General features: G+C 40.7%; 7 non-coding genes across 7 annotated transcripts; all 7 read left to right on the top strand.

The window, feature by feature from the left end:
* Positions 1-12,278: 12,278 nt before the first annotated feature.
* On the top strand, positions 12,279-12,350 carry TRNAW-CCA (transfer RNA tryptophan (anticodon CCA)). The gene has a single exon. It is a non-coding gene; the product is annotated as a tRNA-Trp (tRNA).
* Positions 12,351-13,356: 1,006 nt separating this feature from the next.
* TRNAW-CCA (transfer RNA tryptophan (anticodon CCA)) lies at positions 13,357-13,428 on the top strand. Its single transcript has one exon. It is a non-coding gene; the product is annotated as a tRNA-Trp (tRNA).
* A 1,542-nt stretch (positions 13,429-14,970) lies between these two features.
* TRNAW-CCA (transfer RNA tryptophan (anticodon CCA)) lies at positions 14,971-15,042 on the top strand. The gene has a single exon. It is a non-coding gene; the product is annotated as a tRNA-Trp (tRNA).
* A 1,006-nt stretch (positions 15,043-16,048) lies between these two features.
* Positions 16,049-16,120, top strand: TRNAW-CCA (transfer RNA tryptophan (anticodon CCA)). Its single transcript has one exon. It is a non-coding gene; the product is annotated as a tRNA-Trp (tRNA).
* A 2,083-nt stretch (positions 16,121-18,203) lies between these two features.
* Positions 18,204-18,275, top strand: TRNAW-CCA (transfer RNA tryptophan (anticodon CCA)). The gene has a single exon. It is a non-coding gene; the product is annotated as a tRNA-Trp (tRNA).
* A 1,006-nt stretch (positions 18,276-19,281) lies between these two features.
* On the top strand, positions 19,282-19,353 carry TRNAW-CCA (transfer RNA tryptophan (anticodon CCA)). Its single transcript has one exon. It is a non-coding gene; the product is annotated as a tRNA-Trp (tRNA).
* Positions 19,354-20,895: 1,542 nt separating this feature from the next.
* Positions 20,896-20,967, top strand: TRNAW-CCA (transfer RNA tryptophan (anticodon CCA)). Its single transcript has one exon. It is a non-coding gene; the product is annotated as a tRNA-Trp (tRNA).
* Positions 20,968-21,908: the final 941 nt, after the last annotated feature.

Genomic DNA, 21,908 nt, shown 5'->3' with positions numbered 1-21,908 from the left:
AAATAAATAAATAAATAAATAAATATCCTCAGACTACTTTTCCTCCTACTTCAGCCAAAACGAAGACCAATTTATATTTTTTTGGCCGGCTATACTGTCATGATCTCAATGGCAGGGGATCACAAAAGGACAAGCTCAAAAACAAAACAAGCTCTAGGGTGATGGAAACTGAGCTGACCGCGCTCCTGAACTTAACCACACAACTAACAGTAGCCGGGGAACGTGCCTACGATGATCCTAGACGTCTCGCTCCAGCCGAAGGACTAACTTCCCCTATAAGAAGAAACACAGACCTCACTTGCCTCCAGAGATGCACCCCACAGAAATAGCAGCCCCCCACATGTAATAACGGTGAAATGAGAGGAAATCACAAACGTAGAGATGAAAACAGAATCAGCAAAAATGAGGCCCGCTAAAGCTAGATAGCAGAGGATACAAAAGTGAACTGCGCGGTCAGCGAAAAACCCTTCAAAAAACCATCCTGAAATTACTTGGACTCATGTGCCAACTCATGGAACATGAGGAGTAATTTCAGCCCACTAGAGCAACCAGCAGAAAAGAATCACATAACTGCAAGCTGGACTAAGACAAAATGAAAACAAAACATAGAACCGGAAAATCAAAACTTAGCTTGTCCAGAAGATCACAGACGCAGGGAGCAGAGGTAAACAGACACGCTGATTACATTGATAGCCGGCGAGGAAATGACAAAAAAGCCAGGTTAAATAGGAAACACCCATAACCTGATGGAACAGGTGGACACCAGAGACTGCAGAGAACACAAGTCACCCAGTACCATCAGTAACCACCAGAGGGAGCCCAAAAACAGAACTCACAACAGAGATCCTGCATTAAGTAATATCGATGCGTTTTTCCTGGCGCTCGGATTGCTGTACGATGAACCTAATTCAGTGGATCAGGCAGAGAGAAATTTGCTGGCTCTGCGTCAGGCTCAGGATGAGATAGAGGTATATTGTCAGAAATTTAGAAAGTGGTCCGTACTCACTCAGTGGAATGAAGGTGCGCTCGCAGCTATTTTCAGAAAGGGTCTCTCTGAAGCCCTTAAGGATGTCATGGTGGGATTTCCTATGCCTGCTGGTCTGAATGAGTCTATGTCTTTGGCCATTCAGATCGGTCGACGCTTGCGTGAGCGTAAATCTGTGCACCATTTGGCGGTATTATCTGAGCATAAACCTGAGCCTATGCAGTGCGATAGGACTTTGACCAGAGTTGAACGGCAAGAACACAAACGTCAGAATGGGCTGTGTTTCTACTGTGGTGATTCCACTCATGCTATCTCTGATTGTCCTAAGCGCACTAAGTCGTTAGCTAGGTCTGCCACCATTGGTACGGTACAGTCAAAATTTCTTTTGTCCATTACCTTGATCTGCTCTTTGTCATCTTATTCTGTCATGGCATTTGTGGATTCAGGCGCTGCCCTGAATTTGATGGACTTGGAGTATGCTAGGCGTTGTGGGTTTTTCTTGGAGCCCTTGCAGTGTCCTATTCCATTGAGAGGAATTGATGCTATGCCTTTGGCCAAGAATAAGCCTCAGTACTGGACCCAGCTGACCATGTGCATGGCTCCTGCACATCAGGAGGTTATTCGCTTTCTGGTGTTGCATAATCTGCATGATGTGGTCGTGTTGGGGTTGCCATGGCTACAAGTCCATAATCCAGTATTAGATTGGAAATCCATGTCTGTGTCCAGCTGGGGTTGTCAGGGGGTACATGGTGATGTCCCATTTCTGTCTATTTCGTCATCCACCCCTTCTGAGGTTCCAGAGTTCTTGTCTGATTACCGGGATGTATTTGATGAGCCCAAGTCCGATACCCTACCTCCGCATAGGGATTGTGATTGTGCTATCGATTTGATTCCTGGTAGTAAATTCCCAAAAGGTCACCTGTTTAATTTATCTGTGCCTGAGCACGCCGCTATGCGGAGTTACGTGAAGGAGTCCTTGGAGAAGGGGCATATTCGCCCGTCATCGTCGCCATTAGGAGCAGGGTTCTTTTTTGTGGCCAAGAAGGATGGTTCGCTGAGACCTTGTATAGATTACCGCCTTCTAAATAAGATCACGGTTAAATTTCAGTACCCCTTGCCATTGTTATCTTATTTGTTTGCTCGGATTAAGGGGGCTAGTTGGTTCACCAAGATAGATCTTCGTGGTGCGTATAATCTTGTGCGTATTAAGCGAGGCGATGAATGGAAAACTGCATTTAATACGCCCGAGGGCCATTTTGAGTATCTTGTAATGCCATTCGGACTTGCCAATGCTCCATCGGTGTTTCAGTCCTTTATGCATGACATCTTCCGAGAGTACATGGATAAATTCCTGATTGTATACTTGGATGATATTTTGATCTTCTCGGATGATTGGGAGTCTCATGTGAAGCAGGTCAGAACGGTGTTTCAGGTCCTGCGTGCTAATTCTTTGTTTGTGAAGGGTGTTGTGAATTCTGTGGCAGAGTTCACTCCTGTGGTCACAAGTGGTACTTCGGCTGATTCTCTCTGGGAGCACTGCAGCTTCTGAGTTTCCTCCCTCAGGTGATCTGGTGAGCTCGTTAGCTGCTTCTCTACTTAACTCCACCTAATGCTTTGATCCATGCTTCCCGTCAATGTTCCAGTGTTGGACTTGTGTATCTCTGGATCATTCCTGTGGCCTGCAGCTCTGCATAGCTAAGTGCTTCTTTGCTATTTGTTGCTATTTTTTCTGTCCAGCTTGTCTATTTGTTTTGCTGGAAGCTCTGGGACGCAAGGGGTGTACCTCCGTGCCGTTAGTTCGGTACGGAGGGTCTTTTTGCCCCCTTTGCGTGGTTTTCTTTAGGGTTTTGTGTAGACCGCAAAGTTATCTTTCCTATCCTCGTTCTGTCTAGAATATCGGGCCTCACTTTGCTGAATCTATTTCATCCCTACGTTTGTCTTTTCATCTTACTCACAGTCATTATATGTGGGGGGCTGCCTTTTCCTTTGGGGTATTTCTCTGAGGCAAGGTAGGCTTATTTTTCTATCTTCAGGCTAGTTAGTTTCTCAGGCCGTGCCGAGTTGCATAGGGAGCGTCAGGCGCAATCCACGGCTGCCTCTAGTTGTGTTTGGAGAGGATCAGGAATTGCGGTCTACAGAGTTCCCACGTCTCAGAGCTCGTTCTATTATTTTGGGTTATTGTCAGATCACTGTATGTGCTCTGATCGCTATGTACATTGTGTTACTGAATTGCCTATCACAACAGTACAGGAAGCCAAAAGTACTAATGATTCTCAATAGAGGGAAAAAAGAAGTTCTGAGACCATTTTTTTTCCTTTGCACTGTGATTTGTCTTTTTTTTCCCCTAGACATTTGGGTGCTTCAGGACACAGGTGTTACAATGGACATTAAAGGTCTGTCTTCATGTGTAGATCAGCTCACGGCAAGAGTTCAAGATATTCAAAATTTTGTGGTTCAGAATTCTTTGTTAGAACCGAGAATTCCTATTCCAGATTTGTTTTTTGGAGATAGAACTAAATTTCTGAGTTTCAAGAATAATTGTAAACTGTTTCTGGCTTTGAAACCTCGTTCCTCTGGTGACCCAGTTCAACAGGTTAGGATCGTCATTTCTTTTTTGCGTGGCGACCCTCAGGACTGGGCATTTTCTCTTGCGTCAGGAGATCCTGCATTAAGTAATATCGATGCATTTTTCCTGGCGCTTGGATTGCTGTACGATGAGCCTAATTCAGTAGATCAGGCAGAAAAGAATTTGCTGGCTCTTTGTCAGGCTCAGGATGAGATAGAGCTATATTGCCAGAAATTTAGAAAATGGTCCGTGCTCACTCAATTGAATGAATCTGCACTTGCAGCCATTTTCAGAAAGGGTCTCTCTGAAGCCATTAAGGATGTCATGGTGGGATTTCCTATGCCCGCTGGTTTGAATGAGTCTATGTCCTTGGCCATTCAGATCGGTCGACGCTTGCGTGAGCGTAAATCTGTGCACCATTTGGCGGTATTACCTGAGATTAAACCTGAGCCTATGCAGTGCGATAGGACTATGACCAGAGTTGAACGGCAAGAACACAGACGTCTGAATGGGCTGTGTTTCTACTGTGGTGATTCCACTCATGCTATCTCTGATTGTCCTAAGCGCACTAAGCGGTTCGCTAGGTCTGCCGCCATTGGTACTGTACAGTCAAAATTTCTTCTGTCCGTTACCTTGATATGCTCCTTGTCGTCGTATTCTGTCATGGCGTTTGTGGATTCAGGCGCTGCCCTGAATTTGATGGACTTGGATTATGCTAAACGTTGTGGGTTTTTCTTGGAGCCCTTGCAGTGTCCTATTCCATTGAGAGGAATTGATGCTACACCTTTGGCTAAGAATAAGCCTCAATACTGGACCCAGCTGACCATGTGCATGGCTCCTGCACATCAGGAGGTTATTCGCTTTCTGGTGTTGCATAATCTGCATGATGTGGTCGTGTTGGGGTTGCCATGGCTACAAGCCCATAATCCTGTATTGGATTGGAATTCCATGTTGGTGTCCAGCTGGGGTTGTCAGGGGGTACATGGTGATGTTCCATTTCTGTCAATTTCGTCATCCACCCCTTCTGAGGTTCCAGAGTTCTTGTATGATTACCGGCATGTATTTGATGAGCCCAAGTCCGATGCCCTACCTCCGCATAGGGATTGTGATTGTGCTATCAATTTGATTCCTGGTAGTAAATTCCCAAAAGGTCGACTGTTTAATTTATCCGTGCCTGAGCACACCGCTATGCTCAGTTATGTGAAGGAATCCCTGGAGAAGGGGCATATTCGCCCGTCATTGTCGCCATTAGGAGCAGGGTTCTTTTTTGTAGCCAAGAAGGATGGTTCGCTGAGACCGTGTATAGATTATCGCCTTCTTAATAAGATCACTGTTAAATTTCAGTACCCCTTGCCATTGTTATCTGATTTGTTTGCTCGGATTAAGGGGGCTAGTTGGTTCACTAGGATAGATCTTCGTGGTGCGTATAATCTGGTGAGAATCAGGCAAGGTGATGAATGGAAAACTGCATTTAATACGCCCGAGGGTCATTTTGAGTATCTAGTGATGCCGTTCGGACTTGCCAATGCTCCATCAGTGTTTCAATCCTTTATGCATGACATCTTCCGTGAGTACCTGGATAAATTCCTGATTGTGTACTTGGATGACATTTTGATCTTCTCGGATAATTGGGAGTCTCATGTGAAGCAGGTCAGAACGGTTTTTCAGGTCCTGCGTGCTAATTCTTTGTTTGTGAAGGGATCAAAGTGTCTCTTTGGTGTGCAGAAGGTTTCATTTTTGGGGTTCATCTTTTCCCCTTCTACTATCGAGATGGATCCGGTTAAGGTCCAAGCCATCCATGATTGGACTCAGCCGACATCTCTGAAAAGTCTGCAAAAGTTCCTGGGCTTTGCTAATTTTTATCGTCACTTCATCTGCAATTTTTCTAGTGTTGCCAAACCATTGACCGATTTGACCAAGAAGGGTGCTGATTTGGTCAATTGGTCTTCTGCTGCGGTGGAGGCTTTTCAAGAGTTGAAGCATCGTTTTTCTTCTGCCCCTGTGTTGTGTCAACCAGATGTTTCTCTTCCGTTCCAGGTCGAGGTTGATGCTTCTGAGATTGGAGCAGGGGCTGTTTTGTCACAGAGAGGTCCTGGTTGCTCAGTGATGAAACCATGCGCTTTCTTTTCCAGGAAGTTTTCACCTGCTGAGCGAAATTATGATGTGGGCAACCGAGAGTTGCTGGCCATGAAGTGGGCATTCGAGGAGTGGTGTCATTGGCTTGAAGGAGCTAAGCATCGCGTGGTGATATTGACTGATCATAAGAACTTGACTTATCTCGAGTCTGCCAAGCGCTTGAATCCTAGACAAGCTCGTTGGTCTTTGTTTATTGCCCGTTTTGACTTTGTGATTTCGTACCTTCCGGGCTCTAAAAATGTGAAGGCGGATCCTCTGTCTAGGAGTTTTGTGCCCGACTCTCCGGGTTTATCTGAGCCGGCGGGTATCCTCAAGGAAGGAGTAATTGTGTCTGCCATCTCCCCTGATTTGCGGCGGGTGCTGCAAAAATTTCAGGCTAATAAACCTGATCGTTGCCCAGCGGAGAAACTGTTTGTCCCTGATAGGTGGACGAATAGAGTTATCTCTGAACTTCATTGTTCGGTGTTGGCTGGTCATCCTGGAATCTTTGGTACCAGAGAGTTAGTGGCTAGATCCTTTTGGTGGCCGTCTCTGTCACGGGATGTGCGTACTTTTGTGCAGTCCTGTGGGATTTGTGCTCGGGCTAAGCCCTGCTGTTCTCGTGCCAGTGGGTTGCTTTTGCCCTTGCCGGTCCCGAAGAGGCCTTGGACACATATCTCTATGGATTTTATTTCTGACCTTCCCGTTTCTCAAAAGATGTCAGTCATTTGGGTGGTCTGTGATCGCTTCTCTAAGATGGTCCATCTGGTACCCTTGTCTAAATTGCCTTCCTCCTCTGATTTGGTGCCTTTGTTCTTCCAGCATGTGGTTCGTTTGCATGGGATTCCAGAGAATATTGTTTCTGACAGAGGTTCCCAGTTTGTTTCAAGGTTTTGGCGAGCCTTTTGTGGTAGGATGGGCATTGACTTGTCTTTTTCCTCGGCTTTCCATCCTCAGACTAATGGCCAGACTGAACGAACCAATCAGACCTTGGAAACATATCTGAGATGCTTTGTTTCTGCTGATCAGGATGACTGGGTGTCCTTTTTGCCTTTGGCTGAGTTCGCCCTTAATAATCGGGCCAGCTCGGCTACCTTGGTTTCGCCGTTTTTCTGCAATTCTGGGTTCCATCCTCGTTTCTCTTCAGGACAGGTTGAGTCTTCGGACTGTCCTGGTGTGGATACTGTGGTGGACAGGTTGCAGCAGATTTGGACTCAGGTAGTGGACAATTTGACCTTGTCCCAGGAGAAGGCTCAACTTTTCGCTAATCGCAGACGCCGTGTGGGTCCCCGACTTCGTGTTGGGGATCTGGTTTGGTTATCTTCTCATCATATTCCTATGAAGGTTTCCTCTCCTAAGTTTAAACCTTGTTTTATTGGTCTGTATAGGATTTCTGAGGTTCTTAATCCTGTGTCTTTTCGTCTGACCCTCCCAGATTCTTTTTCCATACATAACGTATTCCATAGGTCATTGTTGCGGAGATACGTGGCACCTATGGTTCCATCTGTTGAGCCTCCTGCCCCGGTTTTGGTGGAGGGGGAATTGGAGTATATTGTGGAGAAGATTTTGGATTCTCGTGTTTCAAGACGGAAACTCCAGTATCTGGTTAAATGGAAGGGTTATGCTCAGGAAGATAATTCCTGGGTTTTTGCTTCTGATGTCCATGCTCCCGATCTTGTTCGTGCCTTTCATGTGGCTCATCCTGGTCGGCCTGGGGGCTCTGGTGAGGGTTCGCTGACACCTCCTCAAGGGGGGGGTACTGTTGTGAATTCTGTGGCAGAGTTCACTCCTGTGGTCACAAGTGGTACTTCGGCTGATTCTCTCTGGGAGCTTCCGTTTGTGGAGGAAAGTGGTACTGCAGCTTCTGAGTTTCCTCCCTCAGGTGATCTGGTGAGCTCGTTAGTTGCTTCTCTACTTAACTCCACCTAATGCTTTGATCCATGCTTCCTGTCAATGTTCCAGTGTTTTACTTGTGTATCTCTGGATCATTCCTGTGGCCTGCTGCTCTGCATAGCTAAGTGCTTCTTTGCTATTTGTTGCTATTTTTTCTGTCCAGCTTGTCTATTTGTTTTGCTGGAAGCTCTGGGACGCAAGGGGTGTACCTCCGTGCCGTTAATTCGGTACGGAGGGTCTTTTTGCCCCCTTTGCGTGGTTTTCTTTAGGGTTTTGTGTAGACCGCAAAGTTATCTTTCCTATCCTCGTTCTGTCTAGAATATCGGGCCTCACTTTGCTGAATCTATTTCATCCCTACGTTTGTCTTTTCATCTTACTCACAGTCATTATATGTGGGGGGCTGCCTTTTCCTTTGGGGTATTTCTCTGAGGCAAGGTAGGCTTATTTTTCTATCTTCAGGCTAGTTAGTTTCTCAGGCTGTGCCGAGTTGCATAGGGAGCGTTAGGCGCAATCCACAGCTGCCTCTAGTTGTGTTTGGAGAGGATCAGGAATTGCGGTCTACAGAGTTCCCACGTCTCAGAGCTCGTTCTATTATTTTGGGTTATTGTCAGATCACTGTATGTGCTCTGATCGCTATGTACATTGTGTTACTGAATTGCCTATCACAACAGAAGGGATCAAAGTGTCTCTTTGGTGTTCAGAAGGTTTCATTTTTGGGGTTCATTTTTTCCCCTTCTACTATCGAGATGGACCCTGTTAAGGTCCAAGCCATCCATGATTGGACTCAGCCGACATCTCTGAAAAGTCTGCAAAAGTTCCTGGGCTTTGCTAATTTTTATCGTCGCTTCATCTGCAATTTTTCTAGTATTGCTAAACCATTGACCGATTTGACCAAGAAGGGTGCTGATGTGGTCAATTGGTCTTCTGCTGCTGTAGAAGCTTTTCAAGAGTTGAAGCATCATTTTTCTTCTGCTCCTGTGTTGTGTCAACCAGATGTTTCGCTTCCATTCCAGGTCGAGGTTGATGCTTCTGAGATTGGAGCAGGGGCTGTTTTGTCGCATAGAAGTTCTGATTGCTCGGTGATGAAACCATGCGCCTTCTTTTCCAGGAAGTTTTCGCCTGCTGAGTGAAATTATGATGTTGGCAATCGAGAGTTGCTGGCCATGAAGTGGGCATTCGAGGAGTGGCGTCATTGGCTTGAAGGAGCTAAGCATCGCGTGGTGGTCTTGACTGATCATAAGAACTTGACTTATCTCGAGTCTGCCAAGCGGTTGAATCCTAGACAGGCTCGTTGGTCGCTGTTTTTGCCCGTTTTGACTTTGTGATTTCGTACCTTCCGGGCTCTAAAAATGTGAAGGCGGATGCCCTGTCTAGGAGTTTTGTGCCCGACTCTCCGGGTTTATCTGAGCCGGTGGGTATTCTCAAAGAGGGAGTAATTGTGTCTGCCATCTCCCCTGATTTGCGGCGGGTGCTGCAAAAATTTCAGGCTAATAAACCTGATCGTTGCCCAGCGGAGAGACTGTTTGTCCCTGATAGGTGGACGAATAAGGTTATCTCTGAGGTTCATTGTTCGGTGTTGGCTGGTCATCCTGGAATCTTTAGTACCAGAGAGTTAGTGGCTAGATCCTTTTGGTGGCCATCTCTGTCGCGGGATGTGCGTTCTTTTGTGCAGTCCTGTGGGATTTGTGCTCGGGCTAAGCCCTGCCGTTCTCGTGCCAGTGGGTTGCTTTTGCCCTTGCCGGTCCCGAAGAGGCCTTGGACACATATCTCTATGGATTTTATTTCAGATCTTCCCGTCTCTCAAAAAATATCAGTCATTTGGGTGGTTTGTGATCGCTTCTCTAAGATGGTCCATTTGGTACCCTTGTCTAAATTACCTTCCTCCTCTGATTTGGTGCCATTGTTCTTCCAGCATGTGGTTCGTTTACATGGCATTCCAGAGAATATCGTTTCTGACAGAGGTTCCCAGTTTGTTTCGAGGTTTTGGCGAGCCTTTTGTGCTAGGATGGGCATTGACTTGTCTTTTTCCTCGGCTTTCCATCCTCAGACTAATGGCCAGACCGAACGAACCAATCAGACCTTGGAAACATATCTGAGATGCTTTGTTTCTGCTGATCAGGATGACTGGGTGTCCTTTTTGCCTTTGGCTGAGTTCGCCCTTAATAATCGGGCCAGCTCGGCTACCTTGGTTTCGCCGTTTTTCTGCAACTCTGGGTTCCATCCTCGTTTCTCTTCAGGGCAGGTTGAGTCTTCGGACTGTCCTGGTGTGGATACTGTGGTGGACAGGTTGCAGCAGATTTGGACTCATGTAGTGGACAATTTGACCTTGTCCCTGGAGAAGGCTCAACGTTTCGCTAATCGCAGACGCTGTGTGGGTCCCCGACTTCGTGTTGGGGATTTGGTTTGGTTGTCTTCTCGTCATATTCCTATGAAGGTTTCCTCTCCTAAGTTTAAACCTCGTTTCATTGGTCCGTATAGGATTTCTGAGGTTCTTAATCCTGTGTCTTTTCGTCTGACCCTTCCAGATTCTTTTTCCATTCATAACGTATTCCATAGGTCATTGTTGCGGAGATACGTGGCACCTATGGATCCATCTGTTGATCCTCCTGCCCCGATTTTGGTGGAGGGGGAGTTGGAGTATATTGTGGAGAAGATTTTGGATTCTTGTGTTTCAAGACGGAAATTCCAGTATCTGGTTAAGTGGAAGGGTTATGCTCAGGAAGATAATTCCTGGGTCTTGGCCTCTGATGTCCATGCTCCCGATCTTGTTCGTGCCTTTCATATGGCTCATCCTGGTCGTCCTGGGGGCTCTGGTGAGGGTTCGGTGACCCCTCCTCAAAGGGGGGGTACTGTTGTGAATTCTGTGGCAGAGCTCCCTCCTGTGGTCACAAGTGGTACTTCGGCTGATTCTCTCTATGAGCTTCCGTTGGTGGAGGAGAGTGGTACTGCGGCTTCTGAGTTTCCTTCCTCAGGTGATGTGGTGAAGTCGTTAGGTGCTGCTCTATTTAACTCCACCTAGTGCCTGGCCTCCAGTCAATGTTCTAGTATTGGACCTGTTTCCTCCTGGATCGTTCCTGTGGCCTGCTGCTCTGCATAGCTAAGTTCCGCTTTTGTTATTTTGTTTGCTGCTTTTTTCTGTCCAGCTTGCTTATTTGTTTTTTCTTGCTTGCTGGAAGCTCTGGGACGCAGAGGGTGTACCTCTGTGCCGTTAGTTCGGTACGGAGGGTCTTTTTGCCCCCTTTGCGTGGTTGTTTGTAGGGTTTTGTGTTGACCGCAAAGTTACCTTTCCTATCCTCGCTCTGTTTAGAAAGTCGGGCCTCACTTTGCTAAATCTATTTAATCTCTACGTTTGTCTTTTCATCTTACTCACAGTCATTATATGTGGGGGCTGCCTGTTCCTTTGGGGGTATTTCTCTGAGGCAAGGTAGGCTTATTTTCTATATTCAGGCTAGCTAGTTTCTCAGGCTGTGCCGAGTTGCATAGGGAGCATTAGGTGCAATCCACGGCTACCTCTAGTGTGTTGGAGAGGATTAGGGATTGCGGTCAGCAGAGTTTCCACGTCTCAGAGCTCGTTCTATGTTTTTGGGTTATAGTCAGGTCACTGTATGTGCTCTGACTTCTATGTCCATTGTGGTACTGAATTACCAAATCATAACAGGTAGCGCGTCTGACTCCAGATCCGAAGGTTGCGTGTTCAAATCACGTCGGGGTCAAGTAACTCTATCATCTTTTCATTACTTAATCGATGCTTGGGTAAAGATTGACACGGAAACTGCGTAATCCTACTGACAATAGAATAGCTCAACGTTGTTGTCATGTGTCAGCGCAGTGTTTGAAAAGTGTTTTATTTAAATGATATAGATTAATATCTTATCAACAATACTTTGATGAGAAATATCATTTGGGAATTGAGTTCAAAACATTAAAAAATCCATGCCGGGAACAGCCAATACATTGTTCATGCCATTGTCTTCTTTGAATTTCTTAGAGAAGAGGGCTTATTACTAGATATTTAATTTTAAACTGGAAATCAATGAATCCGAATGTGATGATTTTAATTCAGCCCTGTTTATGTCTTTTCTAAACTGTGATTAAAAGAAGCAAATTTCCAGATGGGGTCCATATATTATCTCATGCACTTTTCATGTGAAGTATTGGAGCAAACATGCTTTTCAACTGACCTTGTGCACAATGGTAGCGCTTCTGACTCCATTAAAGAAGGCTGCGTGTTGATATCACATCAGGGTCGAGAAGCTCTTTCATCTTTTCATAACTTCATCGATGCTTGTGTTAAGATTGAAAACGGAAACTGAGTAATTCCACTGACAATAGAAAAATTCGACTTTGTTGCCACCTTTAGGCAAAGTGTTTAAAAATGTGTTTTATTTAAGTTATGTAGATTAACATCTTATCAACAATACTGTGATGAAAAATATAATTTGGGAATTGAGTTCAAAACATAAAAAAAATAATCCTTGCCGGGAACAGCTAACACTTTGTTCATGCCATTGTCATCTTTGAATTTGTAAGAAAAGAGAGTTTATTATTAGATTTTAAATTTTAAACTGGAAATCCCTGAATCAGAATGTCATGATCTTAATTCATCCTTGTTTATATCTTTTCCAAAATGGGAGTAAAAGTTGCAAGTTTCCTGATGGCTTCCAGATATTATCTTGTGCACTTTTCATGAGAAGTATTGGGCGCACATGCTTTTCAACTGTCCTCGTGGCGCAACGGTAGCGCGTCTGACTCCAGATCAGAAGGTTGCGTGTTCAAATCACGTCGGGGTCAAGTAACTCTATCATCTTTTCATAACTTAATCGATGCTTGGGTAAAGATTGAAACAGAAACTGCGTAATCCTACTGACAATAGAATAGCTCAACGTTGTTGTCATGTGTCAGCGCAGTGTTTGAAAAGTGTTTTATTTAAATGATATAGATTAATATCTTATCAACAATACTTTGATGAGAAATATCATTTGGGAATTGAGTTCAAAACATTAAAAAATCCATGCCGGGAACAGCCAATACTTTGTTCATGCCATTGTCTTCTTTGAATTTCTTAGAGAAGAGGACTTATTACTAGATATTTAATTTTAAACTGGAAATCAATGAATCCAAATGTGATGATTTTAATTCAGCCCTGCTTATGTCTTTTCTAAACTGTGATTAAAAGTAGCAAATTTCCAGATAGGGTCCATATATTATCTCATGCACTTTTCATGTGAAGTATTGGAGCAAACATGCTTTTCAACCGACCTTGTGCACAATGGTAGCGCTTCTGACTCCATTAAAGAAGGCTGCGTGTTGATATCACATCAGGGTCGAAAAGCTCTTTCATCTTTTCATAACTTCATCGATGCTTGTGTTAAGATTGAAAACGGAAACTGAGTAATTCCACTGACAATAGAAAAATTCGACTTTGTTGCCACCTTTAGGCAAAGTGTTTAAAAATGTGTTTTATTTAAGTTATGTAGATTAACATCTTATCAACAATACTGTGATGAAAAATATCATTTGGGAATTGAGTTCAAAACATAAAAAAAATAATCCTTGCCGGGAACAGCTAACACTTTGTTCATGCCATTGTCATCTTTGAATTTGTAAGAAAAGAGAGTTTATTATTAGATTTTAAATTTTAAACTGGAAATCCCTGAATCAGAATGTCATGATCTTAATTCATCCTTGTTTATATCTTTTCCAAAATGGGAGTAAAAGTTGCAAGTTTCCTGATGGCTTCCACATATTATCTCGTGCACTTTTCATGAGAAGTATTGGGCGTACATGCTTTTGAACTGACCTCGTGGCGCAACTGTAGCGCGTCTGACTCCAGATCAGAAGGTTGCGTGTTCAAATCACGTCGGGGTCAAGTAACTCTATCATCTTTTCATAACTTACTCGATGCTTGGGTAAAGATTGAAACGGAAACTGCGTAATCCTACTCACAATAGAATAGCTCAACGTTGTTGTCATGTGTCAGCGCAGAGTTTGAAAAGTGTTTTATTTAAATGATATAGATTAATATCTTATCAACAATACTTTGATGAGAAATATCATTTGGGAATTGAGTTCAAAACATAAAAAAATCCATGCCGGGAACAGCCAATACTTTGTTCATGCCATTGTCTTCTTTGAATTTCTTAGAGAAGAGGGCTTATTACTAGATATTTAATTTTAAACTGGAAATCAATGAATCCGAATGTGATGATTTTAATTCAGCCCTGTTTATGTCTTTTCTAAACTGTGATTAAAAGTAGCAAATTTCCAGATGGGGTCCATATATTATCTCATGCACTTTTCATGTGAAGTATTGGAGCAAACATGCTTTTCAACTGATCTTGTGCACAATGGTTGCGCCTCTGACTCCATTAAAGAAGGCTGCGTGTTGATATCACATCAGGGTCGAGAAGCTCTTTCATATTTTCATAACTTCATCGATGCTTGTGTTAAGATTGAAAACGGAAAGTGAGTAATTCCACTGACAATAGAAAAATTCGACTTTGTTGCCACCTGTAGGCAAAGTGTTTAAAAATGTGTTTTATTTAAGTTATGTAGATTAACATCTTATCAACAATACTTTGATGAAAAATATCATTTGGGAATTGAGTTCAAAATATAAAAAAAATAATCCTTGCCAGGAACAGCTAACACTTTGTTCATGCCATTGTCATCTTTGAATTTGTAAGAAAAGAGAGTTTATTATTAGATTTTAAATTTTAAACTGGAAATCCCTGAATCAGAATGTCATGATCTTAATTCATCCTTGTTTATATCTTTTCCAAAATGGGAGTAAAAGTTGCAAGTTTCCTGATGGCTTCCACATATTATCTCGTGCACTTTTCATGAGAAGTATTGGGCGTACATGCTTTTCAACTGACCTTGTGGTGCAACGGTAGCGTGTCAGTCTCCAGATCAGAAGGTTACGTGTTCAAATCACGTCAGGGTCAAGTAACTCTACCATCTTTTCATAACTTAATCGATGCTTGGGTAAAGATTGAAATGGAAACTGCATTATCCTACTGACAATAGAATAGCTCAACGTTGTTGTCATGTGTCAACAAAGTGTATGAAAAGTGTTTTATTTAAATGATATAGATTAATATCTTATCAACAATACTTTGATGAGAAATATAATTAGGGTATTGAGTTCAAAACATAAAAAAGTCCATGCCGGGAACAGCTAATACTTTGTTCATGCCATTGTCATCTTTGAATTTGTAAGAAAAGAGAGTTTATTATTAGATTTTAAATTTTAAACTGGAAATCCCTGAATCAGAATGTCATGAACTTAATTCATCCTTGTTTATATCTTTTCCAAAATGGGAGTAAAAGTTGCAAGTTTCCTGATGGCTTCCAGATATTATCTCGTGCACTTTTCATGAGAAGTATTGGGCGTACATGCTTTTCAACTGACCTCGTGGCGCAACGGTAGCGCGTCTGACTCCAGATCAGAAGGTTGCGTGTTCAAATCACGTCGGGGTCAAGTAACTCTATCATCTTTTCATAACTTAATCGATGCTTGGGTAAAGATTGAAATGGAAACTGCGTAATCCTACTGACAATAGAATAGCTCAACGTTGTTGTCATGTGTCAGCGCAGTGTTTGAAAAGTGTTTTATTTAAATGATATAGATTAATATCTTATCAACAATACTTTGATGAGAAATATCATTTGGGAATTGAGTTCAAAACATTAAAAAATCCATGCCGGGAACAGCCAATACTTTGTTCATGCCATTGTCTTCTTTGAATTTCTTAGAGAAGAGGGCTTATTACTAGATATTTAATTTTAAACTGGAAATCAATGAATCCAAATGTGATGATTTTAATTCAGCCCTGCTTATGTCTTTTCTAAACTGTGATTAAAAGTAGCAAATTTCCAGATAGGGTCCATATATTATCTCATGCACTTTTCATGTGAAGTATTGGAGCAAACATGCTTTTCAACCGACCTTGTGCACAATGGTAGCGCTTCTGACTCCATTAAAGAAGGCTGCGTGTTGATATCACATCAGGGTCGAAAAGCTCTTTCATCTTTTCATAACTTCATCGATGCTTGTGTTAAGATTGAAAACGGAAACTGAGTAATTCCACTGACAATAGAAAAATTCGACTTTGTTGCCACCTTTAGGCAAAGTGTTTAAAAATGTGTTTTATTTAAGTTATGTAGATTAACATCTTATCAACAATACTGTGATGAAAAATATCATTTGGGAATTGAGTTCAAAACATAAAAAAAATAATCCTTGCCGGGAACAGCTAACACTTTGTTCATGCCATTGTCATCTTTGAATTTGTAAGAAAAGAGAGTTTATTATTAGATTTTAAATTTTAAACTGGAAATCCCTGAATCAGAATGTCATGATCTTAATTCATCCTTGTTTATATCTTTTCCAAAATGGGAGTAAAAGTTGCAAGTTTCCTGATGGCTTCCACATATTATCTCGTGCACTTTTCATGAGAAGTATTGGGCGTACATGCTTTTGAACTGACCTCGTGGCGCAACTGTAGCGCGTCTGACTCCAGATCAGAAGGTTGCGTGTTCAAATCACGTCGGGGTCAAGTAACTCTATCATCTTTTCATAACTTACTCGATGCTTGGGTAAAGATTGAAACGGAAACTGCGTAATCCTACTCACAATAGAATAGCTCAACGTTGTTGTCATGTGTCAGCGCAGAGTTTGAAAAGTGTTTTATTTAAATGATATAGATTAATATCTTATCAACAATACTTTGATGAGAAATATCATTTGGGAATTGAGTTCAAAACATAAAAAAATCCATGCCGGGAACAGCCAATACTTTGTTCATGCCATTGTCTTCTTTGAATTTCTTAGAGAAGAGGGCTTATTACTAGATATTTAATTTTAAACTGGAAATCAATGAATCCGAATGTGATGATTTTAATTCAGCCCTGTTTATGTCTTTTCTAAACTGTGATTAAAAGTAGCAAATTTCCAGATGGGGTCCATATATTATCTCATGCACTTTTCATGTGAAGTATTGGAGCAAACATGCTTTTCAACTGATCTTGTGCACAATGGTTGCGCCTCTGACTCCATTAAAGAAGGCTGCGTGTTGATATCACATCAGGGTCGAGAAGCTCTTTCATATTTTCATAACTTCATCGATGCTTGTGTTAAGATTGAAAACGGAAAGTGAGTAATTCCACTGACAATAGAAAAATTCGACTTTGTTGCCACCTGTAGGCAAAGTGTTTAAAAATGTGTTTTATTTAAGTTATGTAGATTAACATCTTATCAACAATACTTTGATGAAAAATATCATTTGGGAATTGAGTTCAAAATATAAAAAAAATAATCCTTGCCAGGAACAGCTAACACTTTGTTCATGCCATTGTCATCTTTGAATTTGTAAGAAAAGAGAGTTTATTATTAGATTTTAAATTTTAAACTGGAAATCCCTGAATCAGAATGTCATGATCTTAATTCATCCTTGTTTATATCTTTTCCAAAATGGGAGTAAAAGTTGCAAGTTTCCTGATGGCTTCCACATATTATCTCGTGCACTTTTCATGAGAAGTATTGGGCGTACATGCTTTTCAACTGACCTTGTGGTGCAACGGTAGCGTGTCAGTCTCCAGATCAGAAGGTTGCGTGTTCAAATCACGTCAGGGTCAAGTAACTCTATCATCTTTTCATAACTTAATCGATGCTTGGGTAAAGATTGAAACGGAAACTGCGTAATCCTACTGACAATAGAATAGCTCAACGTTTTTGTCATGTGTCAGCGCAGTGTTTGAAAAGTGTTTTATTTAAATGATATAGATTAATATCTTATCAACAATGCTTTGATGAGAAATATCATTTGGGAATTGAGTTCAAAACATAAAAAAATCCATGCCGGGAACAGCCAATTCTTTGTTCATGCCATGGTCTTCTTTGAATTTCTTAGAGAAGAGGGCTTATTACTAGATATTTAATTTTGAACTGGAAATCAATGAATCCGAATGTGATGATTTTAATTCAGCCCTGTTTATGTCTTTTCTAAACTGTGATTAAAAGTAGCAAATTTCCAGATGGGGTCCATATATTATCTCATGCACTTTTCATGTGAAGTATTGGAGCAAACATGCTTTTCAACTGACCTTGTGCACAATGGTAGCGCTTCTGACTCCATTAAAGAAGGCTGCGTGTTGATATCACATCAGGGTCGAGAAGCTCTTTCATCTTTTCATAACTTCATCGATGCTTGTGTTAAGATTGAAAACGGAAACTGAGTAATTCTCCTGACAATAGAAAAATTTGACTTTGTTGCCACCTGTAGGCAAAGTGTTTAAAAATGTGTTTTATTTAAGTTATGTAGATTAACATCTTATCAACAATACTGTGATGAAAAATATCATTTGGGAATTAAGTTCAAAACATAAAAAAATAATTCTTGCCGGGAACAGCTAACACTTTGTTCATGTCTTTGTCATCTTTGAATTTGTAAGAAAAGAGAGTTTATTATTAGATTTTAAATTTTAAACTGGAAATCCCTGAATCAGAATGTCATGATCTTAATTCATCCTTGTTTATATCTTTTCCAAAATGGGAGTAAAAGTTGCAAGTTTCCTGATGGCTTCCAGATATTGTCTTGTGCACTTTTCATGAGAAGTATTGGGCATACATGCTTTTCAACTGACCTCGTGGCGCAACGGTAGCGCGTCTGACTCCAGATCAGAAGGTTGCGTGTTCAAATCACGTTGGGGACAAGTAACTCTATCATCCTTTCATAACTTAATCGATGCTTGGGTAAAGATTGAAACGGAAACTGCGTAATCCTACTGACAATAGAAAAGCTCAACGTTGTTGTCATGTGTCAGCGCAGTGTTTGAAAAGTGTTTTATTTAAATGATATAGATTAATATCTTATCAACAATACTTTGATGAGAAATATCATTTGGGAATTGAGTTCAAAACATTAAAAAATCCATGCCGGGAACAGCCAATACTTTGTTCATGCCATTGTCTTCTTTGAATTTCTTAGAGAAGAGGACTTATTACTAGATATTTAATTTTAAACTGGAAATCAATGAATCCAAATGTGATGATTTTAATTCAGCCCTGCTTATGTCTTTTCTAAACTGTGATTAAAAGTAGCAAATTTCCAGATAGGGTCCATATATTATCTCATGCACTTTTCATGTGAAGTATTGGAGCAAACATGCTTTTCAACCGACCTTGTGCACAATGGTAGCGCTTCTGACTCCATTAAAGAAGGCTGCGTGTTGATATCACATCAGGGTCGAAAAGCTCTTTCATCTTTTCATAACTTCATCGATGCTTGTGTTAAGATTGAAAACGGAAACTGAGTAATTCCACTGACAATAGAAAAATTCGACTTTGTTGCCACCTTTAGGCAAAGTGTTTAAAAATGTGTTTTATTTAAGTTATGTAGATTAACATCTTATCAACAATACTGTGATGAAAAATATCATTTGGGAATTGAGTTCAAAACATAAAAAAAATAATCCTTGCCGGGAACAGCTAACACTTTGTTCATGCCATTGTCATCTTTGAATTTGTAAGAAAAGAGAGTTTATTATTAGATTTTAAATTTTAAACTGGAAATCCCTGAATCAGAATGTCATGATCTTAATTCATCCTTGTTTATATCTTTTCCAAAATGGGAGTAAAAGTTGCAAGTTTCCTGATGGCTTCCACATATTATCTCGTGCACTTTTCATGAGAAGTATTGGGCGTACATGCTTTTGAACTGACCTCGTGGCGCAACTGTAGCGCGTCTGACTCCAGATCAGAAGGTTGCGTGTTCAAATCACGTCGGGGTCAAGTAACTCTATCATCTTTTCATAACTTACTCGATGCTTGGGTAAAGATTGAAACGGAAACTGCGTAATCCTACTCACAATAGAATAGCTCAACGTTGTTGTCATGTGTCAGCGCAGAGTTTGAAAAGTGTTTTATTTAAATGATATAGATTAATATCTTATCAACAATACTTTGATGAGAAATATCATTTGGGAATTGAGTTCAAAACATAAAAAAATCCATGCCGGGAACAGCCAGTACTTTGTTCATGCCATTGTCTTCTTTGAATTTCTTAGAGAAGGGGGCTTATTACTAGATATTTAATTTTAAACTGGAAATCAATGAATCCGAATGTGATGATTTTAATTCAGCCCTGTTTATGTCTTTTCTAAACTGTGATTAAAAGTAGCAAATTTCCAGATGGGGTCCATATATTATCTCATGCACTTTTCATGTGAAGTATTGGAGCAAACATGCTTTTCAACTGATCTTGTGCACAATGGTTGCGCCTCTGACTCCATTAAAGAAGGCTGCGTGTTGATATCACATCAGGGTCGAGAAGCTCTTTCATATTTTCATAACTTCATCGATGCTTGTGTTAAGATTGAAAACGGAAAGTGAGTAATTCCACTGACAATAGAAAAATTCGACTTTGTTGCCACCTGTAGGCAAAGTGTTTAAAAATGTGTTTTATTTAAGTTATGTAGATTAACATCTTATCAACAATACTTTGATGAAAAATATCATTTGGGAATTGAGTTCAAAATATAAAAAAAATAATCCTTGCCAGGAACAGCTAACACTTTGTTCATGCCATTGTCATCTTTGAATTTGTAAGAAAAGAGAGTTTATTATTAGATTTTAAATTTTAAACTGGAAATCCCTGAATCAGAATGTCATGATCTTAATTCATCCTTGTTTATATCTTTTCCAAAATGGGAGTAAAAGTTGCAAGTTTCCTGATGGCTTCCACATATTATCTCGTGCACTTTTCATGAGAAGTATTGGGCGTACATGCTTTTCAACTGACCTTGTGGTGCAACGGTAGCGTGTCAGTCTCCAGATCAGAAGGTTGCGTGTTCAAATCACGTCAGGGTCAAGTAACTCTACCATCTTTTCATAACTTAATCGATGCTTGGGTAAAGATTGAAATGGAAACTGCATTATCCTACTGACAATAGAATAGCTCAACGTTGTTGTCATGTGTCAACAAAGTGTATGAAAAGTGTTTTATTTAAATGATATAGATTAATATCTTATCAACAATACTTTGATGAGAAATATAATTAGGGTATTGAGTTCAAAACATCAAAAAATCCATGCCGGGAACAGCTAATACTTTGTTCATGCCATTGTCATCTTTGAATTTGTAAGAAAAGAGAGTTTATTATTAGATTTTAAATTTTAAACTGGAAATCCCTGAATCAGAATGTCATGAACTTAATTCATCCTTGTTTATATCTTTTCCAAAATGGGAGTAAAAGTTGCAAGTTTCCTGATGGCTTCCAGATATTATCTCGTGCACTTTTCATGAGAAGTATTGGGCGTACATGCTTTTCAACTGACCTCGTGGCGCAACGGTAGCGCGTCTGACTCCAGATCAGAAGGTTGCGTGTTCAAATCACGTCGGGGTCAAGTAACTCTATCATCTTTTCATAACTTAATCGATGCTTGGGTAAAGATTGAAATGGAAACTGCGTAATCCTACTGACAATAGAATAGCTCAACCTTGTTGTCATGTGTCAGCGCAGTGTTTGAAAAGTGTTTTATTTAAATGATATAGATTAATATCTTATCAACAATACTTTGATGAGAAATATCATTTGGGAATTGAGTTCAAAACATAAAAAAATCCATGCCGGGAACAGCCAATACTTTGTTCATGCCATTGTCTTCTTTGAATTTCTTAGAGAAGAGGGCTTATTACTAGATATTTAATTTTAAACTGGAAATCAATGAATCCGAATGTGATGATTTTAATTCAGCCCTGTTTATGTCTTTTCTAAACTGTGATTAAAAGTAGCAAATTTCCAGATGGGGTCCATATATTATCTCATGCACTTTTCATGTGAAGTATTGGAGCAAACATGCTTTTCAACTTATCTTGTGCACAATGGTTGCGCCTCTGACTCCATTAAAGAAGGCTGCGTGTTGATATCACATCAGGGTCGAGAAGCTCTTTCATCTTTTCATAACTTCATCGATGCTTGTGTTAAGATTGAAAACGGAAAGTGAGTAATTCCACTGACAATAGAAAAATTCGACTTTGTTGCCACCTGTAGGCAAAGTGTTTAAAAATGTGTTTTATTTAAGTTATGTAGATTAACATCTTATCAACAATACTTTGATGAAAAATATCATTTGGGAATTGAGTTCAAAATATAAAAAAAATAATCCTTGCCAGGAACAGCTAACACTTTGTTCATGCCATTGTCATCTTTGAATTTGTAAGAAAAGAGAGTTTATTATTAGATTTTAAATTTTAAACTGGAAATCCCTGAATCAGAATGTCATGATCTTAATTCATCCTTGTTTATATCTTTTCCAAAATGGGAGTAAAAGTTGCAAGTTTCCTG

Source organism: Ranitomeya imitator, chromosome 4 (assembly GCF_032444005.1).
Source record: "Ranitomeya imitator isolate aRanImi1 chromosome 4, aRanImi1.pri, whole genome shotgun sequence".
Lineage (NCBI taxonomy): Eukaryota > Metazoa > Chordata > Amphibia > Anura > Dendrobatidae > Ranitomeya > Ranitomeya imitator.
This window is presented reverse-complemented; position numbering and strand designations above follow the sequence as displayed.